The 19,815-nt window shown below is 36.4% G+C and overlaps 1 pseudogene; it reads left to right on the forward strand.

Moving 5' to 3' along the window:
- The window catches only part of LOC134378289 (B-cell scaffold protein with ankyrin repeats-like), a 43,064-nt pseudogene that overhangs the window by 6,678 nt on the left and 16,571 nt on the right, over positions 1 to 19,815 (forward strand).

Below are 19,815 nucleotides of genomic sequence, written 5' to 3' on the forward strand. Positions count from 1 at the left end.
CTTTTATTTAAAAGCTTTATTTTCATATATTGTAATCAGTGCTACATTTCATCTTATCCTTTCGTAGGACTGATATTGGAAGTGAGTAGAAAATAAAATGCCAATTTTTTTCATAAACTTTTTTTATTAATGTCTTTAAAAGCAAGGCTATAAGCTACCACTTATTTTTCACTGTAGACTTTGTATGGGTTCTTTGACTTTACCTGGTGATAACTTCAGGATTGTCCTTTAAGATTAGCTTCCATCTACCCTCAAGTTACTGGAAAAAATAAAAATGAAAAAGGACATCTCACCAATGCCCTAGGCATAAAATTCCTCACGATGGATTTATGAATATATTCATTGGAGAAACTAATAATATCTAATAATATGTAACTCTATAATAGGGCACTTTTCAATTTCTAAAGGGCACGTCGTCTCTTTTTATCTTCGCAATGATCCTGCAAAGTCTATTGTCTTTGACTCAGATCCCAGACCACAGAGCCTGCAATTGCAACGTGTCAGATACTTACTTCAGTGAACATATTTCCTGGGCTTGTAGCATTCTTCTCTTTTTTACACACTCTTGCCCCAATTATTTCAAAAGTTGGAATTATGGGAGTGTTTTATTTTAATCTTTACTTATTAATGTATAACCTGAATTAAGAAAGCTCACATCCCACTCTTAAATGCAAAGTACAATCAGATACTTTGGAAAATAAAAAGTAAAATGTATTATTTCTAGTGCAAGCTCAACTTTAAAAATAGTTGGGAAGAGAAGTGGGTGGGAAAACAGAGTTAACAGCTCAGGAAATCGGTTTATAAAAGTAGGATAGGTGACACATTCCGCTAAAAATGAACACTGTAAAAGTGCTTCCCACAACTTAGTCTGGTTTCACCTGTGATTCTGTCAGTGAAACAGAAGTCACAAAGTCAAATTCTCAAAACCATATTATTCACAGGGAAAAAGGCAACTCTTGATGATTTTAAAGTTAGTGCTAGTCACATAAGTAGTTAATACTGTACTTCTTAAGGTAAACTAACAGAAATAATAAAATTGAAGACTGTTGGGAGATTATCCTGTTCTCTCTCATAAGCCTACTCAAAACCATTGTTGCATCTTCTTAGAATAATAACTTTTTATTCTGCTCTACTATTTGTCTTTTCTCTTAGATTCTAAGATTTCCCACTAAAATCTTCATAAGTAAACTCAATAATTTGGTGGGGGGGGGAGTCAGATTCTTACCAAACAAAGGACAAATTTAACAAACAAAAAAAAAGAAGAAGAGAGAGAGGGAGAGGGAAAAAAAAAACAAAGCAAATAACCCTTAATTGGTCTGATGGAGAGCCATCGATATTCTTTTCAATTTATTTATTCACCAAAGTATATCATATCTTTGTCTTCTAAATAACTGCTACTAAAATATTTTAACACATTCGTATAAAATATGTGAAGATTTTACTGAATATAAAAACCATAAAAGACTTTGAAACTTGTAACTTTATGCTTTTCATATGAATTAATCCTTAAGCCATTGGTTATCCATGCTGTCTTTCATGTCACAAGTCCTACTTCTGGTGTCCTTTATCTAGGAATGAGGTGCGTGTTGGTTTGCAGGAATCATGAGTTACGTTTTTGAAGATCAGTTTGTCTTAGCCAGAAACTGACTGCTCGGAAACCAAGTAACAGTGTCGTTGGCTATTCCCCATCATTTTCACAGAAATTGGATTTTAGGTGAACTATCCAGTGCAAGCAATATGGAAGGTAAAATGACTTCACAGGAAAAAAATCTTAGGATATTATGCTTGAAACACACAAATTTTCAAAAAATTTGGAGTGTGAGACAGATTTGTAACTCAATTTCCTGATCTAAGTCATTCATTATATATGGATGTATTCACAAAATAATGTGGAAATATTTATATGTTTTTAAAGAATTTCATATTTTAAAGAAAGAGTTTTTGTTAACAAAATTAACAATTATAAACTGCAGGAGGAAGTGTTAGTAAGTTACATAGTTCACTTTTACTTGGAAATTTATGGGGTAATATATAAATTATTTTTATGGAGATTAGGAGCTTTGCTCGTATCATTTCTTATAGCATTTGATTAAGACACTTTGGGAAACTCAAGCAAGTGACTAAGCAATAATATTGCACTTAATAGAAGAGTAAATACAATCTAAATATTTTATAAGCAGGCAAAAGGGCGGAAGGCCACATGGGCAGAAGAACTGCTGTGGTCCTGGCATGAGACAAGAACCAGGAGCTGAACTCAAAGGAGAAGAAGAGAAGAAAGAAGACAAAAAGGAGCAGGAGAAAGAGGAAGATCCCCACACTTTTGCTGAGATCGATGACAGCGAATATGACATGACACTGGCCAACATGAGTATGAAGAAGAAAAGTGGAAGTCGGTCTTTCATTATAAACAGACCTCCTGCCCCGACACCCTGACCCACAAGTATCCCTCAAAAGAGGAAACCACACCTTACATAGCTCAAGGTAATGTTGTGTTGTTGTTGTTGTTTGTTTGTGGATTTTTTTTGTCCTTTTGTGTATCAGAGGGGAGTGGGTATAAGGTGTTGTGATTAGTGCTCTAAAACTCCAAAGATTAAAGGTATCTTTTCAAGTCACAGTTGAGACTTGAATTTTACAAACATAATGAATAAAGAAAACAAGAATGATGGCTTGGGTTCTGGCTTCTAATTCTCCATTAAGAAGGATAATTTCGATAAGTCATCCAAGGAACATGGAATCATGGCATATATGGAGAAATTCTGTTTGATATTTCCTCCATAATTACAAGAATTCTACATAAGTCTACAATAACAAAATGGAAATTGGAACGATTAAGGTTATGAAGGCAGGGAATAAGCTTTAATTAGAAATTCTCTGATTTTCTATCACAGTGATCTCTAGAATATTCTATCTCTTTGACAAGGCTGCTAAATCCCAATAAATATTTTTAAAAGGGAGAAAATAGATACACCTTGATACAAGAATTTAGTTACATTCTAGAAATTTTTGAAGAGGTAAATTATCTTCTATACTCCTGAAGAGCTAGAGCTGGGTCTGGAGCTCACAGACCCCTCAAGCCCGTTGTCCAGACTGGGTCACAAACCCTTCCCATGCCAGACTGGGTCAGCAGACCCCTCACACGCAGGTCTATGAGCTACGTAACCGGCAAACAGGTGCTCAGAAGCCACAGGCTGGAAAGCATGGCAGCTTGGTGCAGCGGCCAACCAAGGCAGTAAACTCCAGCCAAGGTGGCCGTGATGTGCCTGCATGCTAACTCCACCCCCCCACACACAATTTGTTTACTGAACCACCTCCAACTGGCCAGGAGGCAAAGGGAACCCGATTAAAATATTCTGTTTTCCCAATTTAGGGAGATTCTCAGGACCACAAATATTGACGCCCATGTTATATTGTTCCACTTTTGGGGATTTATCTTGCCATTTTTCTGTTGTCAGTCATATTCTTATTTTCCAAGATCTCTTTTTTGTTCTTTGTTCTTTTTATAGCATTCTCTTCTCTTTTGGAGGTGGAAAAGAAGTGTAATGCAGTATCTGTGTTACTTTGTTTTTGTTTAATTTTGTTTTGATTTAGGTTTTTTAATTTGTTTTGATTTTTATTTTTCTTCTGCTCTCATTGTCTCTTCTTTCTGTATTTGTTGTTTGTTTGTTCTGTCTATATTACTTGACACTTCCATCGAATATGGCTATTCTCAGCTATGCTTTCATGTTTAAGAACGAAGCACCAAAAATGTGAACAGAACCTCTACTTGTTAGCTTGTCTACTGCATTGTATGTAATAGGGAGGTAAGCACCCTTTTCATGGAATGACCCCAGAAAGTAATTTATGTAGCTCTGTTCTCCTATACTTTTCAATTTTTCTAGAATAAAATCTAACTAACTTTAGTCTGCACTTACACTCGTATATCTAGTTGCCAGCACAGTGAGATTACAGTGTGTGGAGAAGACTGGGACATTTCTTCACTCAGAATGTTCAATTTAACTTGCTCTACCTGTTTTCAGTTCAGTGCCACCCACTGTGCCTCATCGCCCACGTTCAGAACAACTTCAGTTCAATTTCTGTAATGAATAACCTCCCATCGTGTATGATTTCCCCATTTCACAGTGTTGGAGAAGGAATTTAGGGCTGTGATTGCTTTAGACTTTCAACCAATCCTCATCTTTAAATAAGTGAATTGGGATGGTTTTCCTCCTTGTTCATTTATTTATTAATTACATAAAGATTTATTGAGTGCCAATGATAGTCTGTGTATTAATTTTGCAAATTCTGTACATCGCAATGGTGTAATTTGTCCCATACATATATGCACTCATAGGATTTTAGGGAATCTTAGAAATCTTGAGTTTCTAAGAAATTGTAAAGGTTATTTAACTCACCTACCAAGCCAGTCCCACTTCAATATTTATAAGGCATCTTTCTAATTCACTTATGAATTCTAATTTATTCTCATGGTGTTTGTATTACATAAAGACAGGAACCAGCATTATAATGTTTATTTGTTTTTGCAATTAAGTAAAACAGGTGTAGTTATTTGCCCCACAACCTAAATCAGTAGTAAAATCCCCTTCCATTTTTTCTTCTTTTTCTCTTTCACTGGGATATATTTGCCTGCCTCTTTCCTTTAGGCAATTGATTGTAGATCATTCTGTTCCCATATTAGGAAGAGATTGCCTCATCAGCTACTTCTTCCTTGATGTTATTTGTATTTCACAGGATAAAAGTCTTTCCTCACATCTTTCTTCTTTTTCTTTTTTTTTTTTTTTCCTTAGCTCAGGCATATCTGTTAAGTGGAATTGCCACCATTTCCCAGAAAGCCATCCATTTAATTAAAAGAACATTAATTGTCCTCAGTTCTTGCCAGAGCACAGAAGTGGCAGCAGAATGTTGAAACATCCAGGGTGTGTTAACACACCGAAAAGAGAAGGATGTGGAATCGGGGATGGAAGAAGAATACAGGATGCAGAACTTCAAAGTACTATTTTAAAATCTTAAGAAAGCACTGTACTAGGAAAGGGACTAGGAAAAGGAAAACCAGGGAGATACAAGAAAACCGTGCTGGCTTTGTAGAAAGATCTGTACTCAGATTCAACCAGTGTTACCAAAACAAGTAAATTTATATATCTCAGATTCAATTTCCTCATTGTAAATTAGGGATAAAAATAATATCTACTTCCAAGGTTGTTACAATCTTTAAATGAAATAGAATTAGCAAATACCTGCACAATAGTTGGTATGTAGTATGCATTCGATACATTATAATTAAAAGCAATTCTACTTTGTCTTTGTTCAGTTCTGGACAGAGGATGACTTTGATAAACTAACGTTAAATTACAGAAAAAGTGTTGGTGTGTTTCTCGGATTCTGGAGGAGTCAGAAGTTAAGGAAGATAATAGAGCTGGAGTGGGTGGGGAGGAAGACCTTGTCCTCTAGCGGGATAGCTTGGCTTTGTCCACTCCTTGTAACCATTATTATTCGGTAACTTTCATGATAATTTCAGATTTATGTAATAATCCTGTCGGCAGTAATAGCCACATTTTAGAGAAAAAGAAACTGACGTTCAATGAGTTTCAGTGTCTTGCTCGAGGTGATAAAACTAGGAGGAGGAAAAAGTGGGATTTGGATGCAGATTAATCTGGTTTTGTGCTTGTGCACATGGCACCACAGATGTCCTCCACCAATACGTTTATTTCTGAATTATTTACTAATATTTATGTTTTCCTTCTGACACATAATATCCATGAAGGAAGAGACCGGCCTCATCCACTTTTGCCCATTATCGTATCTCTGGTGCCAAGCTCAGTGCTGAATTTCTAGTGAAAAATAATGAACGCCGGAAGACTGTTAGCTAAATAAATGAATGACAGAAATAACGAGACCCACTCCAATGTGTCCAGAGTAGAAGGCTTCGGAAACACTCGGAGGATGCCCGGAGGAATGTCCATCTACAGTCACTAAACTTTCCCTGCTTTAAACCACCCTGTGTTCAAAGCACTGATAATTGAAGGGAAGAGCCCACATAGAATAGGACAAAGCTCTAAGATGTTCACGTATAGCTCGTCATTTTCGCTGCTTTCATAAAACATGACATATGAGAGAGAAGCTCTATTTCCACCATCGTCATCATCCCCCACACAGAAATATTACTTATAAATGCAGAACCGAATCCTTGCTGGCTCATTTTTTTTTAAGATTTATGTTTCTGATTTTTTTATTCCATTGCTGTTGTACTAAACCTAATCTTAAATTAACAACCACAACAAGAATAATTCACTTTTCTTAAAAAGATATTGAAGTTTGCCTATTTTCAGATATCATATTCTCTCTACCTTTGTCTCCCTGTAATACTGAAAAAGATCGGGTTCACTAAGTTTCAAGAATACAGAGGAATTAACATGGATTTACAGTCTTCTTTAGTGACAGAATTCTTGATTTAAGACAAATCAAGGAAAGAAAATGAGCACTTGGCATGGTGTAGATAGATTGGTAGTAAAACTATATCCATAAATCATGCAAAGAGATGAACGCCTATTGGGGAAATTTTTTCAATATCAGTGGACAATTTTCCATTTCTTCGTCACACAATTAATAGAACAGAGATCCTTCTTCAGAATCTACATGGCTGATTTGGGATAAAATATGATTTCCCTTTCAATTTTCAATTGCTACTGAGTTGCCCTTGGCATTTTGCAATGCAACAAAGTTTTATATGACCTTTTTGAGAGCTACGCAGATACTGGGACCCCAAAATGTCAAGTACAGCTCAGTTGCTGTCAGAAATTTTCCACTTGCAATTCACTTGTACTTGAAATTGATCACATACAATGCAATTGAAATGCAAAAAGAAAAAAGAAAAAAGGACCTTGTAGAAACTCTTAGGAAAATTAACCCATATCACTGCAAATGTGACAAGGTAGAATGGTTTCTGTCCTAATTAATTATGAAATATGGTCAAGTGGATTAAAGTAGGTAAAGTAGGTCTTAGATCAAGTGCCTGGGGTCCTGTCTCTGGCTAGTGACCTTGTCCAAACCATTTAGCTGCAGGACATGGATATATATCATAAGTGTTTTTAGAACAGTGACATATTTATCATTCTGTCTGTAAGCCTAGTGTTCCTGTCTTTCTCCTGTGACCCTCTGCCTCGTTCCTTCTTCTGATAGGGTGCTGGTGCAGCTCTGCAAAGGAGCGATCATTCTGCCTTGCGCTCATGCTGTCCATTGAAGGGGAGCACGTCTGCTTGTGTGACCCACATGTCTTGATTTACTCTTTCTGTCCTTCTCACAGCAGAACATCACGATCTCCTGGCTCCTTCACAGAGACACTGAGTAAAACCTGAGAAGGGAGTTGCAGAACATCTGTTAGAGTGTTGGCATAATAATGACGAACTTTTCCAGTCCCATCTTCCAGGATTCATTCCTTTATATTAGTGAAGTGAGAAGGAGGCAGTAATCAACTGTGGTGTGAAGTGACAGTAAAGGGTTTGTTTTATGCAAGAAAATGAATACAAATATTATCAAGCACTTAGACTTTCACTGAACAGCAGTGTGAATTCTGGTCTTTTCCCCCTCAAGATATAGTGCTCCTAAGCTCTCTGTTAAATACATCTCTACTAAGAAGTTTAATTGACCTACAGCAGTAGTTCTTAACTGGTGGTGGTTTGCCTCCCAGAAGACATTTGGCAATGTGTGAATACATTTTGATTGTCACAACTAGGACAGTACTAGTAGCATCAAGTAGGTAGAAGCCAGGAATGCTGCTAAACATCCCGCAGTGCATAAGCTAGCCCCCACAACAAGGAATTATCCAGTCTAAAATGTCCATGGTGCCACTGTTGAGAAACTCTGACCTAGATTATTTTCAAGTCAGAGTAATCATTTGAATACTTTAGAGAACAATCATTTAAAGATAAAATCATAGTTTTATCAAACAGCTATCCACAGACTCTTTTTTCTCACTTTAGATTTCCTGAATTCACAATATTTTCCCTGAAGACTTTTAATGTGTGCATCCTTTTAACTCTAAATAAGTAGCAGTTAGAGAAAAACAAGGTGCTTCCTGGTGTTGGCACACTGACAGGAGCATCCCCTAAGGGACTGGCAGCCTGGTGTAGTGAAATTCATGAAGACTGTAAAGCTGGATGCAACTGAATTTGACTTATGGCTTTGCCAGTTATAGTTTGTGCAAGTTGCATAACCTTGCTTCATTTGTCTTTGTTTTTGTTTTTTATTTTCTGTTTTTAAAGAAATGGTAATAACTGCTTCACAGGGTTTTCACATGAGAACTAAAGCTACATATGTACGGTGGCCGGTGCAGAGTAGTATGCAGGAAATGGTAGTCACTGTGATGGCTGGTATTCTGCAGACACAGACGGGATGGCAGACCTGCCGTGGCCCTCTCCCCTTTAGTATGCCTTTTGCTTCTTCCCTTTTACATGGGTTTTGTATGGTAATACATCATCTTGCATGACTTTCCCGAAGTATTTATTAACTACCTCTATTGAACTCTATCTAGAACAAATGGGCACAGGCCTGTCCTTTTGGAATTTTCAATCTGCATTTCTATAGTTTGAGACTTATTAGCAGAACTAGTATTTAATATTTGTTCAAAGTGAGCACAACCAGATAGTTCATCTGAAGTTCAGAGGAGAAAACTGTTTAGAGTGTCGAGAGTTATCACCCTGTGAAATATAACAAAATGCAAATCATGACCCCACTGTTGCTTCTCAGGATAGCAACATTTCCTGGTATGGGGGTTGGGGGTTAAGGCAAAAGAGAAGGCCGGAGAAGTTACTTTTTGGTAATCACTGAGCATGAACCAAAAGGTGAACTCATCATAATTTCCACAGTCGTCTAGTGACTTCCTTACTACCCAAACCACTTTTCTTTGAAACGAAAGGAAAATTCCTTGGGATGCTACTCAAGTAATATCTACACTTACATCATTTCACTGAATACAAATGGGCAAAAAGAGAAGTGAAGTAATAAACCCAAAAGAAGTCTTATGGGAAGAGATTAACCCCCAGTCCAGTGCTATGCAAGCAATAGATGTTCAATACATGCTGCCTGCCTGGTAACCAGAGGGAGGAAGACCTGCCTACCCACTGATTAGTAGAGGTTTTGCCAATAAACTCATTGCAATGGCCTCAAGCTACAATTACATAGAATTCCACAAAGCAACTGTTCTCTCTCAGAATGTCCCAACTTCCTGGACATTTCTAAAATAGAAATATTCTTATTTGCAACAAGAAGAATAAATGTGCAAATAAAAATAGTTTGTGTTCTACTTTAGTAAAAATTCAGTTCCTTATAAGTAGAAAAAATAATTTATAGTGAGATCTCCTGGTTTGGGAGAGGATTTTTATGGGAGCACTTCTATCAGACAAAGTTTCTGCTATAAATTGGAAAGAAAATTAATGTTTTCTCCTTAAGAAACTAAAGCATTCATTGAAATCTCCATTGATTCAAATTTCTGTGCCATTTTCTTTTATGCAGCTATGTGCTTTCCAACTTTCCATCTCTGCCAATCTCGAGAGTAAGCTTTGGTAACCATGTCAGTGACCTCATGTGTGCTAGCTGACGATTTACAGATTCTTCCTAAAAATATAATGCCACCACTCCCAGCCACATGTGTCTGCCATTCAGTAAACTACTTTCAGGTGAAAGACTTTCATGTTATGTGGCTGATGTGACTGTTTATTGTGTCTGCACTACCTTGAATGCATCTGTTCAACTGTGGTGGCCTGATTCTGATAAATTTGTTCAAATTAATAACCTGTAACTATTGCTAGCACAATGAAATGGTGGTTTTAAGGTGACTGGAGAGCTCAGTCTTTCTTAGTTAATTTGCAAAGAGGCCACATCTTAATTTGACCTTCAGATTAGTCAGCATTACTACTTATAGGGTTAGAACATTCTGTCCTCTGCATGTACCAGCTAGACAAAGGGATTGTGTACACTGTTTCTTTTACCTCATTCTGCCTTTCTGTGATTAGCTTTTATATGGTGCATATTGGAGGAACAAGGTAGGCAGAATACAGTTACAAGGACTGAATTATGACCCTTGCTCTTCCTGACTATTTCTCATTTCTGTCCTCTTTCATCAGTAGGCGGTATAATGACACATTTGACCTTTACTTAAATGAATACACCAAAATTAGAGGATAGTCTGGCAACTGTGACTATGCCTTATGTACCTTTGTGTCCTCAGAACCCAGCACAGCACTTAACTATGTAGTTAGCAACCTATTGAAAGGTTGTTGAATGAATAATAAACATACTGTTTCCACTCTACATAGTATCGTTCTCTGAAAGTTCAGAACACAATACAGATCCGTGTATTTTATTTTATATCAAATCTCTAGTTTCAAGAGTGATCTCAGTGACAGGTGTATATCTCTAAATAACATTTCATTGTTCAATTCTAGTGGGCATGAAACCTCAAGGGGCTTGTGGGTTATAATTCATACCTTCATGAATGCTATTGGCTATTGCACAGACTTTTTATCACCTTAGCCACTTAAAAATAATTCAAAATAAGCTTTATCAGATTTTCTAAGAAGGGCTGCTCTGGAAGAGTCCCTTTGCTTGAAATAGGCCACAAATCAGGTTAACATGAAGAATGTTCTTGCAGAAGCAGCCTGGTAAGACAAATAGTTCTAGTTAATCATTATATTTCACCTTCTCCTCTGCTCTTCTGCTAGCTCTGCTTTGCTTAACATTTTGAGTATTTAATACTATGCTAATGTTTTCCATTCAATGTCATTCCTATTCTGGAGAAAATTTTGCAGAAGTCATTCCACCAATATTTAAAATAAACAGGGGTGTTATTTGGGAGATTTCTATTTTGGGGTGTTATTTTATACCTCAAAAATTATTTTTCCTATTGGTGGGAGCTGAAAATTAATATATAAATTCACACACACACACACACACACACACACACACACACACACACACAAAAAAAAAAAAAACAGGGGGGGGGAAGAAGATTTAACAACCACAATTACTTGAAGATGATACGACAAGCAAACAGAAAGGACATTGTTGGGTGGGGGGGGGAGGGAGAAGGGAGGGAGGTTTTGGTGATGGGGAGCAATAATAAGCCACAATGTATATCGACAAAATAAAATTAAAAAAAAAAAAATTTTTTTTTAAAAATTTAAAAAAAAATATTTTTCTTTCTCTATGGACTTATTTTTATGTTTAAAGGTATTGACTACAACTAATAATGCATTCATGTTTCTTTCTTCTCAAATTCTAATTTTTGGTAGAAAGAGAAAAAATAAGATTTTACTGGGGCAGAGTCATCAAAGTTGACATATGTCATAAGTGCCTTGATAGCATTCTTTGAACATTGATGGGGTAAAATGTGATGAAAATAATATCCTCCAAGAATTTACACACATAGGAATAGGATCATATCAGTATATTATTTAAAAAATTAACGTTAGTCTGTGATTTAACCTTCTAGCTTTTATATTAGTCAAAATCCCCAGATTACAAATAATTTCTTCTTCAGAAAATAGCATTCTACTTAAATTCATACTCACTTAAAAATTTATCCTGGCACCTTTGGACCTGGGAATAAGAACTGGTAACATCTTAGAATGTAATAGCTGAGTGAGATGTTAGAGATCATTGCATCTAAGCCCTAACTTTATTGACAAGAAAATAAAGGTCCAGGAGGAGAAAGCCCTTTTCCATGTAATGCATGCTGTTAATATAAAGACAAAACTAGACTCCTTCTGCTGTGCCAAATTGGTTAGCATTCTAGTATACAGATTTTTTCCAGTTACGATATGTTTAAAACAGACTCATCTAACTCATCACAAATCTTGCTGTACAAAAATATGTACTTTTGTATATAAATCTGAGTGACCCATAACCCAACACTCAGTTCTCACTCTAGCACAGATTTTATATTTACCTCTTGTAAAGTTTGTGTGAAGTGATTGAATATGGTAAATATAAAGTGTGTAAGACTTTTTAGAACAAAGGTTTTACTGGTGGAAGCAATTTAAAATGTTTCAGTTAATATTAACTGTAAAAAAGGAAGATTGACAAATTCTAGAATTTTTTATTTTATATAGAATTTTATATTCTTTTCTAAGGCCGATGAAGTATGTGTCGTTGATATGCGTGTTTGCTTCAGTGATAATTGTGATGGGTTAACTCTTTCTTCAGGAAACAAGTTAAAATAGGTCCTTTCCCAAGGTGACCTTATAAACTTAAAAACACCTCCCAACTTTCATAGAGAAGAGGAGACGTGGAGATGTGCATGGAGACTTGGAGATATGCTAATTGCTAATTAGGCTTTTGTAACAAAGTGAGGCGCATCTTTTGGTGGGAGAAAGGGGACAGGGAGGAATGGATGCAACTGGAGATGAATTAGCTGGGAATTCCAAGGCAACTAAACAGACAGAAAGGACCTTTGTCCTGTTTGGTGTGACCTACTACTGCACATGCTGCTTTTAAAGAGTTCTGTTATCAGGCTTTTCATAATCGCCTCATGGATAGCATCCTACTCTCCCATTCCAATCCTCCACCCTCGTCCTGGACTGCTCCAAGTATAAGCCATGGTGAAATCTCAATAATAAATAAATACACTACGTGTAAATTCTTAATCTAGTAACTGAAAAAGAGCATTTATTTGGTATTTACTGTATTTCAAATAGCCTGAGCATTTGTTGTCAACAGAAAGTATTCCAATAAAATATAGGTTATAAAGTGGTTTTTAACAAAGTAATGCAAAATAAAATGCTGAAAAAATAATTCCATTTCCAAGTACTCTGTAGCTTCAAACCTCAGCAGAATTCTTTAAACTTATCAATTAATGTAATTTTTATTTGAAGAATTTATTGTCTGAATTTATCTTTGGACTCAGGTCATTTCTCATATTAATGATAGCATATTACAGCTTTTTAGTCTTATACATCCTCATTTATATCTTAACAATATGGGCAAAAAAGTAGAAAAGCTCTGCATGTTATTAAAATTTCGAAAGCATTGCATTTTTTAAAGACTTTTAGAACTGGCCAATGGAAAAAAACAAACAAACACCACTTTTAAAAATTCTTCTAGTATCCTAAAATACATTCACACACCACGTATCCCTCAGTATATTTTATTTTAGGAAAAATATAAGCCACTAACCCAGAACTTGCCAGTTAGTTATATTCAGCATGTTTTGCAAATACTAACTTGAAGCAGAAAACTGATTTTCAACCAGAAATGTTATTTTGTGTATCATTTTTCTCAAACACATTATACTTTGAAAATGTATTTGCCTCTTCTGTTTGAGAGAGGACAATAGACAGGAGTGTCCTTTCTCTTGACAGCATCTGTCAAAGTATATATGCTTAATAAATAATTGTTGCTTTGATATATTTGGGGCACTTTTTTAAACTCAAAAAATGTCCCTGGTATGATCTTGATATTAGATTGGTTTAAAGCATGTTATAACCAAAGACAGTGATCTCAGATAACTGCGGGACGCTTCCTCCAGTCAGTGTCTGAGCACCACCACCCAGCTGGAGCACTCTCACTCCCACGTGCCTCAGTTTAATTACCCAGGAAGTCCTGTTGAGCTGTTAAAGTGAACAAGAGACACAGCCATGTTGGAAATGCTCTAAGGCTCCTTTTAATCCTCTCCCTCTGTTTCCTTCTTTACCTATAAAAGGAAATAGTCATGGAAGGGAAGAGGTAGCAGTGCTGGAAAGAACCAAGCAATAGATTGAAGTTCTAGGCTTGAGGGTCTAAGTCACATCTCTACTAGCCAACAGCTTTGGGATCAAAATTTGCAAAATTACTTCGCCCTTTTACAAGCTAGTTACTTCCACCTCCCTCATCTATAAACACATGAGGTTGGACTAAATCTCCAAAGCTTCTTCCAGTTCCCAAACCCTTAATTCAAACTGCCCATAAAAATAAATGTAACCCTGGGATGTTCATTTTCTAAAGTAAAGTTGTAACAGGTCTGGACTTTTTCATTAACAAATGCCAGAAGCTATACAGAACTTTGTGGGTGCTCAATAAATGTAAGTACTAAGCAATCAATTTTATCTTTCATCTGCAAAATGTGGTGAGTAATGCTGACTTGTCTCCCAGAACTTTGTGTAAGAAATAATAAATGAGAACAAAGCACTTTTCAGATAATGAAGTAATTTGAATAAGCTACTTTAATAGGTCTGAGGTCTAGATAGGTGAGGCAAAAATAAAGTGTCTTTTTTATTAGCACATCTGTGAAATACAACAGTCTTTTCATCTGTTTAAGAAGAAACAGTCATTACCCTTGCTTATCACCAAAAAGTCAGCATGAGTAATTTCTGTGCAAATGGAATTTTTCATGTGATTTTAACATTTATCACTTTTAACAAAGTGCAGCTTTAATCTCTACCTGATATCAAAATGGAATCATATCTTGATTCAAATAGTTTAATGAGGCATTCCATTAGCACTGTCCTACTCTGCCCACGAAAATGCTTTGTGAAATGACTGATAAGCTGCACAAATGAGAAAATTGTATATTTAATAATCCTCCTATTCAAAAATAATACAATTCAGGAATTGTTACTAAGGAAAAAGATATATTGCATTCTAACTTCCTGGAGACATCTACAGTTTGTTATTTTTAACGTTTATGTTCACTGAATAATATGTTCTATATTATTTACAGTGTTCCAACAAAAGGCAGCCAGAAGGCAATCTGACATTGACAAGTTCCATGGTCCTCCTAAGAAACAAGGTACTGACACTAACTTCAGTCTACCTAATACTCTCTAAGTAAGACTTAAAGAAAACTTATGAATACTGAATAAAGCCTCTTAGGACAGGAATAAATAATTGGGTGCTTTATTAATTTTACTCTTAAGTTAGTGTCTAACTCAAATACAATTTTGCCATAATGTAATAAAATCGATGCAAAAAGATTATTTTAATTAACAAAGACACGAAATGGCCTCATCAAAATATTTGTGATGATGTGGTTGATGTTGTTTTGAGGGCTCCAGGAAGGTCAAGTAAGACAAATTCTGTGTAGAGGGAAGTCTGTAGAACTTAACTTGGGTGGGAGGGGCAGATGATTGATTCCCCAAAGGAGGGAAATAGCATAGGTTGTCTATGCTCTGTGCTAAATGCCAATCAAAGATTGTACCCTTTTCCCACTATTGTCTAACCTTCAGTATTTGACACAATATTTTTTGAACAATTATTTGTCATGCAGAAAAGATCTGAAAACTATGACCACAAAAACATCTTACACAGGAGGAATATTTTCTGCCTCCAGTTTTCCGTGAAATACTTGTCTCCTATTTAATACAGACACTAGAGCAGGTTATTTATTATGATTTTTTGTCCTAATAAGAAGGCCTTACTTACGGTTTAAATGAAAACTGTAAAAGGTGGCAGAGATACAGACACCATTAGCTGACTCTGATAATCAGTGAGCAGATAGAGACCCACCTCTGTAATAACCTCGGTCCAGAATAATATTACCTTGAATTTGGTACCAATAAATTGCTAAGAGAGACATTAAAATAAAACCAGGAAATTATTTCATGGCAGCCCATAATGACTCCCACAGTCAGTCTCCTTTTGTGCCATTGTGGAGATCAATAGGTAATGATTGTGCCAACTTCTAACTCCCCCTGAACTACTAAACATAGAATCTCAGTGGACCTGCTCCTAGGATGCTATGAATTGTCCTCAAAACAAAGGTGTGCCCTTAAATGAATGACCTTCACCTATCACTTCAAGTAGCATTGCCCACAGCAGCAAGGTTATACTTGGATCATTTTTCCAATCAAGTACATGTTGTTTGAATACAACACATGATGATGCTGAACTTCTATTCTCCCATGAATCACTTGGATTCCCTGCTTGTAAATTTACATGCAATAACTCTATTTGACAATTTTCCATTTTTAGTGATTTCATACTTTTAAGAGACATGTATATCTTTTTTAAGTCTACTATTATGCTCCCACTGTGCCTTTAGCACTCTTGAGAAATAAATGCAAAGCTCTATGTAATATCATTGTACAGTTAGGATCAGAACAGAACTAGGGAATTAAACAAGGTAGATAAGATTATTCCTATCTGGACTCTCCCACATACCTCACAGAGCTTTGGAAAGAATAATGGGAGAAGATGCTTTGAGTTATTTGGGAGAAAATTCCCTAAAGCATTTTTCTTATATATTATTCAATTACATTTTTAATTAAATTCCCTTAGAGTTAAGGGGAAAATGTGAAGGGGCCCACAGCAGATGAAGGAAGGTGACAAGTATCAAGTGTAATAAAGACATCTGTGGAAAGCTTGGTCTTACCAACCATCCTTCTTGCTGCCCCACAGAGAGCAGGATGAGGAAGAGCCCGATTCAAGTATCCATATGTACAGAAAAATAGTACCAAATGGTGCCCAGAACAAAAGCGGGGAGAGGAAAATGGTGAAAGGAAACAAGGACCTAATCATACAATATTTTATTGAATTGACATCTATCTATATCTTGTTACCTAATTTGCTTCATAAAGGTCAATTTCATTAGATTCTTAAAATTTGGGGGGGATTAGGATACTGAAAATTTTGATCATATTTTATTTGAAATTTTTTTCTTTCTGGATTTAATATATTGAGGACATTTTTGATAGTCTTCTTAGAGCAGTTTCCCTAGATTCCTTTAATCCTGGATATCAGTAACCTACCCAAATGGAACAGAACATTGCTCTATTTGCAAGGACTGAGGGAATATCAAATCTTATGGAATGGTTTTTAAAAAAAAAAAAACTTTCTCCAATGTCTACAAGCTGCAGAGAAATCAACATCTAGCATGAGGGGAAAAAAAAGGTAATTATGAATCATTGGGAATATTTTCAAGTAAAAGAATTAATTACCTAAGTACCTAAAAGGGCTTACTCCATCCATCCGTATATCTCTAAACTGCCTAGATATTATGATCATCCAGTCAATGGAACATACTAGGCAATGAAAACTGCTTACTACTGAAGTAGTGAATACTCTTCAAATATCCTGAGATTTTATAGCATAATAGGAAAAGTAGTATATACTTCACCAATGATAATCTCTTTGGTAAGGAAGAGAAGGGCCTTTTATGAAATGTTTGCCAGAGTCAAGATTTTCTAAAGGGGCTAGACAAGTTCTCTAAATAAGGTTAAAGAAACTATTTAATTCTTCCACTATATTCTGGAAGGAAAAGGGATTATGACAGCCAGCGATTTTCCCACTGTAAGTGTAGGCATTTCAGAGGCACTAAGTTCAAAACTGCCAAGGGATTGCCAGGAAGTTACATTATTGCTAAGTCAAAGAATTTTCCTGAGGACCAGGAAAAAAAAATTGATTGGCACCATTTCCGTGGAAACTCAACAGATTTCTTCAACTCAATTTTCACATCCTGAAAAAATACAAGTAAAAGTGCTGAAGGCTTAAAATAAATTTTTCCAAGTTCATTTTGAATTAGAAAATGCCAAAGAATGACAGAGAATACGCTGCCACCACACCTCCACCCGCTTCCCAAAATTGAGTCTCACAGAGCAGTCAAGGGGTTGTTCCTCAATGTTGTAAGCCAGAGAACTGAATTTTGTCAGTAGGTTTAGGTTGATCAGGGTTTTGAAGGCTGAGTTATGTTAACTAAGATCACAGAGGGCCGATTTATTACCCCCATTCCTTCCCAGTGAATAAAATACTTGCATTCATTTGGCCCCTGCCAAACACTGAAGTTTCTGTAAAATATACTTGGCAATTAGCAGACTGCTGGGTGAACATGATCAAGTCGAAGAGTGCTGGCGGAATGTAAGGGCTCCTTTAAGGACGTGGAAATATCTGGCTAATTTTCCCTGCCTCACAAAACCATCTAGTAGTCCACGGTCAAGATTGCTTACATTCCCCAGACTATTATATCATTTTCTTGGACTGTGCATAGGGGCCTTATCTATCTACACCATTTTACCTACAGATATGACCAACTGATAAGGCTCAAGCATTCTTAACGAAATGCTTCCCTGTGATCGTGAATCACATACACAGATCTCCTCAGCTATCCAATTAAATGATGAACCTCATCAAGAATGTGTGGTTGCTATCACTGCTGGAGGGCAGCCCTTTCCTTTGAGCAGGGAGAGTAGATGGGCAGGCAGAGCACGTCCACTCTAACCAGATGCGGTACCAGCCACTCCTAACTCTAGGTGAACATAAGAATTGTTTATGGAGCTTCTAAAACTTGATTGCCTAAACCCTACCTTAGACATGGACTAAACGTAGAACAGACGGAAATAGTAATCAGCAATAATCTGAAAATCAGTGTGTAAAAAACCCTCCCAAAAGAAACTATATGTTTCAGAAGCCACATTTTGGTCAAGTTTAGCCCCTAAATATGTTATATTTCAGAATAACCTGCAAAATATAATTTAAATTTTTTGCCAGCATTTAAGGCTATATTTCATGTTAAAATTCAAATTCCCAACCACTCCCTGTTTTATAAATGTATCATTTACTACAAATGACTTTTGCTATTATTTATTATTATGCTTTCCATGTTGTTTTCTTATAGTTGAAACACATTTCTCTAAAGTCATATAATTCTACCAAAAGTGGGAAAATAAAAGGTATATCAAAAGTCATGTTATCAAGAAAAAAAATGAAAGAGCATATTTGTTTGTGATAATGAAGACTATTCAAACGTATTTAATAAGCAGACACTAAGTCTTTGCTCAGTCATTTGATTGCCTGGCCCCTGTAGGCTTATGAGTTTGCAAACCCGTGATATAGTCCCTGCCCACCAATTTTTCACTCCAGACTACAAATCATTATTGGCTGGTCTTTTGGGAGGTGTGCAGGCTCATGGGAAAGATACAGTGAGGGAACATATCTTTTATGTGTTGTCTAAGTGTCCAGTGCTGCAGCAGTTTGATAGATGCTAAATAATAAAATTGTGTATAAGCAGGAGAGCTGGGGAAACATGGAAGGTATTCGCCTTATGTGGGGAAAAGAGAATGCTGATCTCTGCGGTATTTTCATCAGGGTGTTTTTGCCAGTACTGGCTATATTAAAGAGAAAAAGAGGAAAATTGTCAAAATGTGGTCATTTGTACTTCACAGATGAATCATGGCCTCGGTTCCTTTTTCCAGTATAACTTACATTTCCATTTGTCATATTGCTCACAAAAGTTTTTGTTGTTGTTGTTAAAGTTATACCTGGAACATTTTGTGTAACAGCTGAGTTCTTGCCTAAAATGGCCATGTGTTAGCAACCCACAGTGTGGCCTTTCTCAGAAATGAAGGCAAAGCATAAAAAAGATGAAATTCTTAGTAACAGTGAGAACAAAGACTGAAAAACAACCTTGCTAGAATCTGGGACTAACTCCAATTAATTCTAAGGTTGAAGAAAGGTGATTGAGACAAATCAATTGTCTGGCCCTATTGCTTAGGAAAGAAAGCAGTCCTTTGCTCATAAATGAAGGTAGGAAGATATTTAATCAACCTTCCCCCACTGGCCCCCAGCTACCTCTCTACTACGCAAATATTAACATTTAAATGTGCTCCGCTCCCCAGCTCTGGTCTTTCTGTATACAGTAGACCAGACCTTTCCTCCCTGTAGAAAGTGAGAGGTGGGGGGTTAATGTTACACTTTGCTCCTCCTGGGACCCTCAAGTAAAGCTTGACCTAGGTAAACAAAGCTTCGGAGAACAGGAGAGTAGGGAACTGAATATGCTGACTGAATGGGCTTGCTGTGTTCCAGGAAAAAGTGAGGACAGTTACCCATATTTAAAAGCACCCTAACAAACCTTTTTAA

The sequence above is a fragment of the Cynocephalus volans genome, chromosome 5 (genome assembly GCF_027409185.1).
Source record: "Cynocephalus volans isolate mCynVol1 chromosome 5, mCynVol1.pri, whole genome shotgun sequence".
NCBI classification, from domain to species: Eukaryota; Metazoa; Chordata; class Mammalia; order Dermoptera; family Cynocephalidae; genus Cynocephalus; species Cynocephalus volans.